Source organism: Parus major, chromosome 2, assembly GCF_001522545.3.
Source record: "Parus major isolate Abel chromosome 2, Parus_major1.1, whole genome shotgun sequence".
Lineage (NCBI taxonomy): Eukaryota > Metazoa > Chordata > Aves > Passeriformes > Paridae > Parus > Parus major.
This window is the reverse complement of record NC_031769.1, coordinates 129,460,422-129,473,430: the sequence shown is the minus strand read 5'-3', so window position 1 is coordinate 129,473,430 and position 13,009 is coordinate 129,460,422. Positions and strand designations below refer to the sequence as shown.

The window sequence follows — 13,009 nt, the reverse complement described above, 5'->3', positions numbered from 1 at the left end:
TCATAGGAAAAGGTGGATTTCTCCTCCTGTTTGGGAGGAAACATTAATATGTATTTGCCCTTGTTGCTTGTCTCTAAAACTAAGAATTTATTGATCATCTTTTTCTGTTTTTGTGGTTTCCCTACTTTTTCAAAAACTGTGCTTGTCTAGAGAGTGAACAACATTGGGTTTTGTTCCACTGCTCTAGTGGACCAAAATCAATTTTTGAAAATTAGGCTACTTTTTAGTGACTGTTTGGAGCTTATTCATATGGAGAAGTTTTCAGCTTGGAAAGAGCAGGTTCTTGTCCAAGAGGCCTATGTCACTAATTTGAAGTTAAATGGACCCCTTCAATTCTGCCTGGAGTTGTCTTCTGGAGTGCCTGGCAGATCAGCAGCACTTGAGAAAATTCATGGTGCTTGTTAGCTCATCTGGGGTGTGGTGTTCATCAGTCCTGGGCAGCAAAGCTTAGATCCAGTTTTGTCTACTTTTCTCAGAGACTGGTTTGGGAGGTACATCTATCTTAATACATTCAGCTTGTGGATTGCTGCCAGGAAGGGCAGTTCTGCTGTTCTCCGACCTGACTGATGTGTTCCTCCTGCCTTTCCCATGCCTCTGATGCAGTGATTGTCTGTGGCTGCAGAGTGATCTTCGATAAGCTTGATGATATGATGGGGGAATTTCCTCTGTGTTCTGTCCTCCCCTCTCCCCATGAGCTAGCTCGGGACTTACTGTGGCAGCACAGTGGCTTAATCTGATGCAAGGAATGAGCAGTGCGGAAAGGGAAGGAAGAGAATGTACAAGACTGACTTTCAGTGTCAATAGAATGAGATAATTACAGTGTGAAGCAACACTGAGGCTTACAGGATGCTCTTAATATAAGGGAGAATACTTAAACACAACCAACCTTGTCCCTCTAATGGTAATTAAGAATGCATTTGCTCATCCACTGATCATGATTAACTGAGTCATTCTAATCCTGACTCTTTGGGGACCAAATTCAATTGGCTGAAACATACCAGGTAGTGGCTATGTTGTAGGATTATCAGACAAACCTGTCTTATTTGGGTCAGTATTGTAAGTAACAAGTGTAGGGATGGATAGCTGCATCCCAACTGTGCAGTTGGGCCCAGAGATGGTGCATTTTATATCTAAAATTGCTTTCTTTACCTGCCAGTTTATTGGTTACATGTCTAATGCCTCATGTCCTCTTAACGATTAGCTTCTGCCATGTTTTCTTAGCTAATTATTTTTTTCTATGTGTTTAAGTTCCACCAATTCAAGTGAGTAGTGTATCCAAATCTGTGCATGTTGTATTAATGTCCTACTGGATTTGCTTTGTCTGTATGTTACCATGGGAATCCAGGGTAAATCTTTTGTTATCCGGGCTAAAGACATTTTGCTCTTAAGGATGTTGTTTTGCAGTTTTAAGCAGTAATGTTTCTCAGGAATTTAACAGTTAAAACAGTTCCAATTTGTAGGCCTTTGCTTCACTTAAGTTCATGTAATTATTAGTGGTAAAGCAGCTATCTAGGGCCTAGTACCTCTGGTATTTTTAAGGTAACATCTATCGCAGTATAACTTCCTCAGTTGAGCCCACATGGATTAATTAATACCCAGACAGTCCATACACAAAGATTGAAATTCCTTCTGCACTGGCTCACTTGCTTATCTGATCTTGGTCACAATGGACAAGTCCATCCTAGCTATGCTGCTGACTATGTTCTGACAGCAGGCCTTCCAGGTGATGAATTGACTCAATGGGCTAATCAGCTGTCTTACTGTTCAGAGACTGATCTTTAGGCTAACATTGTTGAATTACTTTTTTCTGCAGCCAGGCTGAGAAAAAGGAGGAAAGAACTTGATCGCAAATGTCCTGGTTGGCTTATTTTGTGTTTAGCCTCATGGAGCAGCATAGCTTCTACTAGCTTCTGCAGTGCAACACTGAGATTATTCAGTGCTTGTCTAATAGAATCCTTACTATGGCTCTGAATGATTGACTGTTATATAAATGCTGGGAATTAGTTTTCCTTAGTTCTTTAGGGTAGCATTTTAAGTTCCTTAAAAAATGGATTGTACTGTCTGACTCTCAGAATGATAGACCTTTCTGTAAACCTTGCATTAAACTGTATATACCTGCTTGGAAATTTGCTCATGAAAATTACTTTTTTTCCTTGAGCTGAAAAATCTTTGTATGCCAGAAATAAGATGCATGTTATGTGTTGGCTAATTTTTATGAAAGAAAAGGAAGCTTGAGCTACATTGATATTCATCCATTTCTAAAATAACTATGTATATATCACCTGCAAATACAGTTGACCAGAAGCATTCAGAAATGGGGAAGTTTCAAAATTAAGATTGGCCATGCAGCATCCTCTGGTAAACGTGCTTTGGGATATGTTAACTGTCCACTCTTCCCCCTTTTCTACAGTGTTAGCTGATCATGCTCACTCAGTGAGGAATAATATACTATTAAATTATACTGTTAAATTATACATCCTCTGAAGTCCAGTGTTTATTTGTAAAATACTATAACAATTGCTCTATAGACAGAATTATCTCTCCCTGAACTTTATGTGAGCTTCCTCTTTCCTTTAAAAGAAATACTCTTTTAGCTTGTGCCATGGACATCTACAGGTCAGTTCTAAGAAGAATTTAATTCCTGGGTGATTTCTGTAGTTTCCTACAGGTGCATAATATGTTGGAATTAATTTTGTGGGCAGTCTTAAAACCAGCCATGTAATACTAAAATGCTCAGCATCATATAGTTCACTTACTTTCTGTTTAAAAACTGTACTTCTTGGAAGAAAGCTTACAAAATACTACTTCAGTGCTAATGGCTGTATTTGCTGGGTTTCACAATGTTTATATTTGCTACTGATCTCTTTGCAGTCAGGTCACTGCTAAAAGATGAGAGAGACTACAGTATGTTGAGGGGGAGATAGGATTTTCACATTTTTTCTGTTCTGAACAAATTGGCTAATTGCACAGTCAGCAGATCTCCTTTGCCTTCTCACCCACTTCAGAAAACAAATCTGTGGAGCTTTTGGGAGAATAGCAAAAGTTGCATCTGTGGTTTGAAGTCACTCATTTTTCAAACTGAGCTGCTAATGATTTTTCAGCTAGAAAATTGTAAGAGTGACTCAATGCAAGCAGCAGGGTTTTTTCTCCTCTTGTAAATAATTTTCACTTAGTGCCAATTTTAAGTTGCTCAAACAATAAAATGGCCATGTAAACATAGAATTTGAAGAAATTTATAATAAAATGTTGCAATAGAAGGTAGCTGTTTAAATGAATGTTTAATCATGTCAGTCATCTGCTGCTACCCTCTATATAGCTTGTATCACAAAACAGACAAAATTTTACTCCTGTTGTAATAAAGGGTGGAACTTTAACCTTTTTGCCTCCCCACAGTGCTCTTTCCCCTCTGAAGAACCCCATCATTGTTTGCCTTGGAGAGCCAGAAATATCAGCTGAATTTTTAATATATTTCCAGTTTGAGTCAACCTTTCTGCATATAAAGTTATAATCTGGGCAATAAAATTTGTCTCCATTCAAGGAGTAAAGCCAAGTTTCATTACAGTCTTCCACATATATTTTATTTTACAATAAAAGGATCTTTTTAAAGTTTAGATGGGTTTATTGCTATATATTACTGTGGTGAGGAAGTGGAGGAAATGTAGAAAAACTGCAGGTAAAAGAAAGGTTACTGTTTTGAATTATATTTATTTTAGAGATGGTAAGGGAGGAAGTGAACAGTGTGCCACTGATTTGGAATAAGTGATAATTTTAATTTGAAAAGGACCTCTGGAAGTCAGCTAGGTAAGTCTACTTTTCCAAGGAAGGATATCCAGTTTGTGTTTAGGACCTTGCTCAAATGAGTTCTAACAATCTAAAAAGTGAGGGACTCAACAGTCTCTTTTTCCAGCCCCGTGAACTGTTATTTCTTCTTGTATGCTTAGTGAGGATTGTTTTGGTTTGTTCTAGCCCCTCTAGTCCAATTCTAGGTGGACTCTACAATTTATTTTCTTTTATAGCAGCCTGGAACTGAGCACAGTGTTTCAGATTCGGCTTCACAAGTGCTGAATAGAGGGGAATGTTTACTTGACCTGACTGTGCTTTCCTAATAAAGGCCAGTCTATGGTTAGAGTGTATTGCTGATGTTGCTGACTGATGTTCAGCTTGTCTTCTGGAGGCACCCAGAACCTTTCCTGCAGGAATGTTCCCTGCCACATTGATTCTCAGTCCGTACTGGTCATGGCAGGGGTTTTTCTATCCTGGTGTGGGATTCTGCTGTTGTTGAACTACTGTATTTATTGTCAAGCTAATTCTTCCAGCTTGTTGAGATCCCTCTACAGCCCTGGCATGTTTTGTAGTGTATTGGCTGTTTCATGTCATCTACAAACCATGATGGGGTGTGTTCTTGCTCATTGTTCGGGTTGTTGATCAAGATGTTCAGAGTATTCACCCTATGATCAGTTTCTGAGAACATTGCTTATAGTTGGCTCTTGGTTATGTTTTGAACTGTTGAGCCTGGCAGTTCAGCCAGTTGTTCTTCTACATCTTCTCCATGATTCCCCAGATTTAGTTTAAAATGTATGTATATTGGAGACTGCCAACAGCCTTGGTAAATTCAGATGAAATTATATCCTCAGCTTTCTCTTCATCCTCATAGGGAAGTGATCAGAATTAATTTAGCATGATTTCCTTCTGGTCAACTTAGGCTGGCTGTTTCCAGTCATCTTTTTATCATTTATGTATATAAAAATTAGTTTCTCTGTAGATTTACCCCATAATATTTTGGGGCCTGAGGATGAGCTGATCAGCCTGTAATTCCTCAGGTCCTTTTTCTTGCCAATCTTGAGGACGATGGTATTGTGACACTGGTTGCTGTAGCCTTTTAAAGTTGATAAGAGATAGCCTTGAGTTGATACTAGCCAGCTCCTTGGCACCTTTGGATGTATCTTGTCTATCCCCATGGACTTGTATTTGTCTAATTTACTAGGGTAATTCCTAACTTGTTCCATTTTGCTACTAGGCAGAGACAACTGAGAGTCAAAGAAACCCTACTAAAGACTGACTCAAGGAACATGTTTGGGATATTTCTGTGTAGCTTGTCAGTAGATTGACCACTCAACGCAAGGTCTTTCTTGTATTTATTTTTAATTTTCTTTCTTTTTTTTCCTGCATATAGACCAATACAATTTTCTTGCTGCCCTCCGTTTTGCTGTCCAGATTCAAGTCTGCCCTATTCTTGGCCTTTGTAATTAAGTTCTTTACTATCCAGGCAATGCTTCTTTATTTATCTTTAGTAATCTGTTTCTGCTCTTTGCATGCCTTATTTTTTGCACTTTAGCTCTGTTAGGAGTTCTTAGTTCATTCAAGATGGCCTTCTGCTGTGTTTACTTAACCTTGCATGCCAGGAAAGACTGTTTTCATACTTCTAGGAAGTTGCCCTTTATGCTCAGCCAGCTCTTTGTTGGCTTATAAGATTGTCCAAGGTATCTTTTGGTGACACTGTCAGACCCTGTGGGGATGGTATGAGGAGGTGTGTAGTTTGTGAGCCATGTGATCTATTTCCAAATAGATTTCCATACAATGGTCAGGTTGGTTTTAAACAGTGACAACTCAGATAAGTGCTTCTTTTTAGAAAGGCATACAGTTGTATTGTTTTAGCAGACCTGTAGTAAGGGCTTCCAGTGCAGCTCTTGATGTTATTCTTGTCAGAAGAGGACTTTGCACAACCAAACTACATTGGTGCTGATCACAGCTCTGTGTAGACATGCCAAAGCATGTGCTACTGAACCATACTTAAAATCTGCACTTAGTACAGTGCTAAAGAGGTTCTGTACTTTTCTGCATTACTTCTAAGGTTGTGCTCAACATCTGGTTCAGTACTTCATAGATAACTTACAGAAAGCTGGAACTTGGTAATGAAAGGCTGAGGAGTCTGACTTCATTGTTCTAATCAGTTCTTGATCTGCCTGTGTCTGTGTTATGAATGTTAGCTAATGTTAAGCATAGGAGCCTGAGATTTCCTGAAATAGTTTTTCCTATGAGCCACTAGATATGTTTTAGATAATTTTATGCTGCTGCAAGGCTGTAGTAATTCTCTCAAATTACATATAGAAGATTGATGTGTTAGTACCATCTCAAGTTCTCCAGTACAAAAACACTAATTTGAGGGAAAGAAGATGACGTCTCTTGCATATTATATTCAAGAAATATTATGAAGGTTGTATTAGTGGGATTATGTAGTGAACAACAAATTTTAAAAAATACTAACACTGATCATTACCTGTACAGGATATATTTCTAGTTATGTTCTAGCATATTTTCTGTGATTTTGTGAGCAGCTTGGGTCTTATTAAGGGGTCGTAGTAAGTTCTTACTGGGTCCATTACTGTAATACTGAGGTGTCTCCTTAGATATAATATAGGATTAAATAGAGACTATCTGAAAGTCTTAGATCAAACCTTGTTGTCATTAGTACTGTCACAATTTGGTACTTTACTCCAGGACAGAGGCTGTGATTTTGTTCAAAGAGCACTGTCTTTACACATAGCATACAGATCTTTGTAAAAAAACAAGTCTGAAGTGTAGTTGCCCTGAAAGGGAAGCTCAAAGAAAGCAATTTCAGGACAGTGTAGTTTGTAACAGATAGTGGGAACTAGAATCTAAGACTGGCTTCAAGCTAGACCTGTAACTTTAACAACTCTTTTTTCTCTCTGAAGATTTCTGCCTTAATTCCTAAGTTAGATGTCAGATATTACGAATGGGAAGGGTACTGTGGGAACCGTCATCTCCTCCTTTGCATATTTGACCATCTCTCTTGCATCTCAGGGTTTTTGTTAGTCTAGCCTTGTCTTTGTGTAACTGAAGAATAGGAGAGATGTGTGAGAATAGGATGTGAAATATTCGAGCATCATAGCTTCTGCTGGAAGAATGGCTCCTTTATTTGTCATGAGAGTGGACCTACTCCATATGTTCAACCTAATCAGCGTGTTTAGATGCAGTAATCTGATACTTCCCGGAAGCATCAGACTTAATGTGCATGTATTAGTGTAAAAAGACCAGCTGGGAATGGACTTAGTCAGTTAAAACAATTCAGCTGACCCAGACCCCTTTAGAGAGGCCTCAGGAAGGAGAATGACTGTGTGCAAGAGAACCTGTGGATGAGTTGTCCCAACAGCTGCATGGATTAGGTGGTGTGTGATGGACTGGATAGATGTACCCCACAGTCTCCCTTGTGTGTGGCATCCATAGCCACTTAGATATATATATTTGTGAATTAGAAGTATAATTATAGATTCATTAATTAATATAATTAACTAGATGTATAATTATAGTCTCCTAAGAGATGTGGAGAATTAGAATTTGCTGCTTTGCTCCAGATTTTGATTTTTAAGATTGGCTTCATGTCTAATATATTTTATATAGGCTGTTGAGTTGTTCACTTTTATCATTCACATTCTTTTTAATATATAATCTCTGTGTGGTTTTGATGGTGAAGGATTAGAAGCTGCTTCATGGCTGATCCTTATTTATAGAATAGCACCAACCCATCAAAGGGACAGCATACGGGATTAGAACTAGCCAAATATACCAAACAGATCAATGTCCCACAAGGTTTTAAGTGAGGATCTTGACATAAATGGAAATCAGAAACAAAGAAGGAAGATTATGATTGTGAAATTACACTAAGGTTCAAGGTATAGAGCTGTGCTGGTGGAAGAATGATGCTGTGTATGTAAAAGCTCAGAATAAAATAGATCAATTTTTTTACAGGAAAAATACTGCCCATATAGGTTGATCAGGAATAGAATAGTGTAAGAACCATACATCTAGAACAGGATAGCAACATTGACTGGAACATTGTTTTATATTAATATTAAATAGTTTTGTTTCTTTAAATTGTCCTGTGTGGTAATTATCAATGGCACTGCTTGTATGTCAATATCAAACTACTTCTAGAAGTAGAGAGTACTGGGTATTGAGTAGATGCAAGCTGTGTGTTGTGACAAAGCATGTAATGGTCTAGTTCTTAGCTGTTTGTATGTTGAAAGTCACTTACAGGGACACAGACACTACACTACCTATACAGCAACTTTTAACCATGCTTATAACGACAGATTCTGATTTATAGTAAAGAAGGGAGGAGACATAATCAGGAAGCATTTTGATATAGATTTTAAAAGTTTATTTGTGGTTTTGTAAATAAATGAATAGGAGCTTTGGATTTGTTTTTATGTACTTTGGTCTCTTGTTACTTCTAACAATTGGTAGACCACCTCCATTTATTTCCCCAAATTCTGTTAGGTTTACATTACTTTGTGTGCCAGTCTCTACGATATAAAGGAGAACTGAATATTTGTCACATTAAAAAAAAAACAATTCAGTATTTCCCAACAAAACAGTTTTTTTCCTATCTCGTAAATCCGAAGACATAAGATGTTGATGCATTTAGGTAATCAGTATTCAGGAATGTGTCCATATGTCCTTTTTTTACAAGTTGATTATGATGGAAGACATTGTAAAATCCAGATGGGGTTAACTGATATGCTCATCACAGGGAAAAATCCAGAATAGAACAGAAAACAATATTTCAGTTAGAAGGGTCCTACAATGACCTGCTGCCTGACAAAGTCAGGGCTGACCAAAAGCATGTTTTTAAGGGCTTTGTCCAAATGCCTCTTACACACTGACAGGCTTGGGACATCCACCTCCTGTAGGAAGCCTTTTCCAGTGTTTGACCACTCTCAGTAAGGAAATGCTTCCTAATGTCCAGTCTAAGCCTCCCCTGGTACAGCTCTGAACCATTCCCACCTATCCTATCCCTGAATACCAGGAGGAAGAGCTCAGCACCTCCCTCTCCATGTCCCCTCCTCAGGAAGCTGTAGAGAGCTGTGAGGTCACGCACCCGTCAGCTCCCTTTTCTCCAAATGAAACAAATCCAAAGTTCTCAGTCCCTTCAAGCAGGACATTGCCTCCAGCCCTTTCACCACCTTTGGTTGCCTTTCTCTGGACACATTCTCATCCTTTACCCTCACTCTTCAGCTGTGGGGTCCAGAGCAGCACACAGAGCTCAAGGTGAGGCCACACCAAGGCTGTGCAGTGGGACAGTCACCTCTGTGACCGGCTGGTGATGCTGAGTTTGATGCACCCCAGGAAGGGATTTGTCCTCTGGGCTGCCAGGGTGCACTGCTGACTCCTTCTGAGCCTGCTGCTGACCAGCACGCTCAGATCCCTTCCTGCAGGGCTGCTCTTGAGCCATTACTCTCCCAATTTATGCTTGTCCCTGTGTTGCTACATCCCAGATTTAGAATCAGTCATTCAGGCTTGTTCAGTTTGATCTTGAACAAGTGCTCCATTCTGTCCAAATCTATCTGCAAGGCTTTTCATTGAAACGGCATCTTCCACTTTGGTATCCTCAGTGAATTTTACTAATGGTTCATTCAATTCCTGCATCCAGATTATTGATAAAAGTAGTGAACAAAACTGGCCCTAGAGCTGAGGGATCATCATTGGTGACAGGTTAACAGCCAGATGTAGCCCCATTCTGTACAGCCCTTTGAGCCCTGACCTTCAGCCTCCAGCTCACTGTGTATCTGCTTATCTTGGAAAATGATGCCATGAAAAACACTGTCATAAGCCTTACTTAACTAAAAACCAGTATCCCCCACTTACTTTTCCTTCACTGTGGGTGGATGATCTTAGACAAAGGTATCAAACAGGACTTTCCTTTTGTGAACCCATGTTGACAGTGCTTGATGATTTCATTGTTCTTTCAAAGCCTTTCAGTAGTACCTGGAATGATGCTTTCCATTAGTTTTGTAGAAACTGAGATTAGACTAACAGATGCATAGATTCTCATGCCCTTTTTGTAAATTGGAATAACACTGCCTAGCTTTCAGTCAGCAGGGACCTCAGCCACTAATTTTTCAAGAACTAAAGCTAGTGATTTAACCTCCTTAAGAACACACACTTCCCTTTTTTTCACACAGTTAACTAACTTACTTGTTCCTTAGTAGTGATATATTTTGGAATTTGTTTATTTTGGGGTGATATTCAAAGTTTAAATATAGACAAGTCAGCTAAAACAAACAACCCATGATTTTTTTCAAATTTATGCAAATGCACCTAATTTTGTTGTATGGTGTTGTAAATTATACTAATACAGAATCATTGAATGGTTGATTTTGGAAAGGATCTCTGGAGGTCATCTGGCCCAACCAGCCTGCTAAAGAAAGCCCATCTAGAGTTGGCTGCCCAGGGCCATGGTTTCCAAGGAGGTGGACTCCACAGGTAAACTGCTCCAGTGCTTAGTCACACTCACAGTAAAAAGTTTCCTGCTGTGTAGAGAGAATCTCCTGTGTTTCACAGTGTGTCCATTGCCTCTGTTCCTATCACTGGGCACCACTGAAAAGAGCCTGACTTCATTCTCTTTGCACCTCCCCTTCAGTTATTTGCAGACATTAAAAAAATTCCCTGTAAGCTTTATCTTCTCCAGGCTGAACAGTCCCAGCTCTCTGTCTTTCCTCCTGGGAGAGATGTTCCAGTCCCTTGATCATCTTTGTGGCCCTTTGTTAACTCTCTCTGGTGTGTTCATGTCTATTATACTGAGGAGCCCAGAAGTGGACCCAGCACTCCAGGTGTGGGGTCAGCAGTGCGGAGCAGAAGGAAAGGATCACTCACGTCCCTGCACCTCCTGGCAACTTTGTCTCATGCAGCCTAGGATACCATTTGATTTTGGACAGGCAGTGTAAAAAATACTTAAATACTATTAATGTGTGCAAAAATATTTGCACAAGATGGTTCTGGTCTACAGGAACAATATAAGTGGAGCTTTTTTTACAGTGCTTAGTGCATCCAATAAGGGAAGAAATGGTCTTTGTGGGGCTCAGCTGCAATACTGCATAGTTAAATAAGGTTTTGGGGTTTAGAAGTATACATGTGGAGAACTTTGTAATTTATGTGCTTTCACTGTTATGCATAGACAGTATGTGTTCTGCAAAAAGTTCAAATTGCATAAAAATAATGAAATTAATGATTTTGAAATCTTTTTTCAAAGTGCTTGTTTTATGGTGATTTCATGGTAATGTTCAATATTGCAGTGCATTATTTTCTGAAAAGGGAATTTTGTCTAGAGAAGGTGGGTGTACTTTCTTGGGTAAGGCTGGAAATTCATTACATCCTTCTAAATATTATTACATATTAAAACCAAACATTTTGTTTAAGTATTATTGTGCACATGCTTGGCCATGTTTAGCAACAAATAAGCAGTAGTGATTTTAGTGACTGCATCATGTTATATAGATGATGATTATACAAAGCACAGGTGCATAAATCTAGGATGATTAGAGGCTGGGATTGATGTCTTAGAACAGTGTAAATCTGTTCTTCCTTCTTTTTTCCTATGCTTCCTTGCTACTGCTGTTTGTCATAAACATGACTTGTGCTCTCTGCCTGCTACTTAGAGTTGGTATTCACTTCTCTGGGCATTTTTGACCACTGTGTGTATTTGCATGTGTAATGCTTTGTTCTTCTATAGTATTTAGCTGTGCTAGAGCTTTACATTGCTGAGGGGGGTCCCAAGATTGGGCATCAGGCTGCAGTACTCCAGAATTCTCTTTTGGTTTGCTGGATTCTCACTCCATAGCTTCTTTGACAGCTTTTGGTTCCAGTGTTCTTTTAGCCTCTCCTTTTGAGAACTGGATTTTGCCATGCAGCTACAAAACTACTTCTTGATCTTGAGCTGATGATCCAAAGATCTCCATGTGGTTAATTTTTCAAGAGCTAAAGCTAGAGGTTTACCTCCTTAGTAGAGCAACATATTGAAGAGAGATCTCTGCTATGTCCTCTAAGCACCATTTATCATGATACTTGTTTATAGATTAAAGTGGGAAGGAAGTTTTATGCTTGTCTTGCTACACGTTTGTCAGCGCTCAGGATCATTTTATGTTGCATGTTCAGGATTAGCTGCATGGAAGTCTTTGGAGAGTCAAGGCATTGTATTGTTTCTGAAATTGTGTGGATTTGGCAAAGCTTAGGCAGAAGGTGTTGCACTCAGCATGTCTTAAACCATTCAAGATATACAGTGTTTAATAGCCAGAGTTTAAATTGCCTGAAGTATGAGTTTGCAATTAATCACAGTTTTAGTGATTCACCATAGAATTTTAGCTCACATATTGAGGCTTGTCTCTTTCTCTGGATATCCTTTTGACCATACTTCTGTTTATTTTACAGTTGATGTGAAATACCAAATCAGGTAGATGGTTTTACTCCCATGGCACAATGCCAGGAAAGTTGTTTTATTTGAGCTGTGTATTAACAGGGTTTTCAGTTTTTCTGACATGCAGTCCTTTGAAGCATCATGGCAGTCAGCATAAAGTAGCACAAATAAAGGCTTTGAGCAGTGTGTTGCTGAATAGAAACACTGAGAGATCTCAGAGAGAAATGGTGGGGAAGGAATGCATAATGCCCAGCAGAGGCAGTAACTGCTTGACTGGGAGCTAATATACCACCATCAATTTCATCCTCTGCTTGCACAGGAAAAGGTTTATAAAAGTCTCTGGAACCCTTTGAGTATATCAACACATGCACTTTTTTAAAGGCAATGCAAATTTGAGTAGCAGCTACTTTGCTTTGTCTTTTCTTTACTATGCCATGAGTTGAATCCAGGAGCTGTTTTGTTGGAAAAATAATTGGGCAGACAGGTTTGTTTTCAACGAGGATCTGTCTGTTACAGTTGTTCAGTGGAAGGGCTGACACAGTGTGAATTACTGCTGTAGGTTGCAGGGAAAGGAGGGACTGTGGAGCTTAGGAATGGTGTTTAAATAAATGTATGTGTAACTGTGCCCTTGGACTCCACACCTAGGTTTTATGAGACTGGATAGCAGCTGCAACAGGGAAGTGGTTCTGTTTGTTAAATAATTAAAACTTGTTTTGAGCAGCTCAAGTGCAGATAATCTTGCTGACTAATATTTTTTTGTTTCCTTTTTGTTGATTCATTCTTTTGGCATAGAGTGAT

General features: G+C 39.1%; 1 protein-coding gene across 2 annotated transcripts in view; it reads left to right on the top strand.

Moving 5' to 3' along the window:
- STK3 (serine/threonine kinase 3) overlaps nucleotides 1-13,009 on the top strand; it is a 128,042-nt gene that overhangs the window by 12,563 nt on the left and 102,470 nt on the right. The window lies entirely within an intron of this gene.